Genomic DNA, 416 nt, shown 5'->3' on the forward strand with positions numbered 1-416 from the left:
AATGGAATCTCTATGGTCTCATTTTGAGCCTCAGATTCCCATGGTTCCTCATTGGGGGACTCATTGGAGGCCAGTGGACGTCCAGTGAGGCCTTCCTCAGTGGCGTTCACTGCCTCTTCTCCCTCCCCAAATTCGGCCATGTTGATGGCCTTGCACTCTCCTTTTGGATTTTCTTCTGTATTACTTGGAAGAGTACTAGGAGGGAGTTCAGTAACTTTCTTACTCAACTAACCCACTTGTGCCTCCAAGTTTCTAATGGAGGACCTTGTTTCAGTCATGAAACTTTGAGTGATTTTGATTAGATCAGAGACCATGGTTGCTAAGTCAGAGGTATTCGGCTTAGAGCTCTCTGTCTGTTGCTGAGAAGATGATGGAAAGGGCTTGCTATTGCTAAACCTGTTTCTTCCACCATTATT

Source organism: Arachis duranensis, chromosome 2, assembly GCF_000817695.3.
Source record: "Arachis duranensis cultivar V14167 chromosome 2, aradu.V14167.gnm2.J7QH, whole genome shotgun sequence".
Classification (NCBI taxonomy): Eukaryota; Viridiplantae; Streptophyta; class Magnoliopsida; order Fabales; family Fabaceae; genus Arachis; species Arachis duranensis.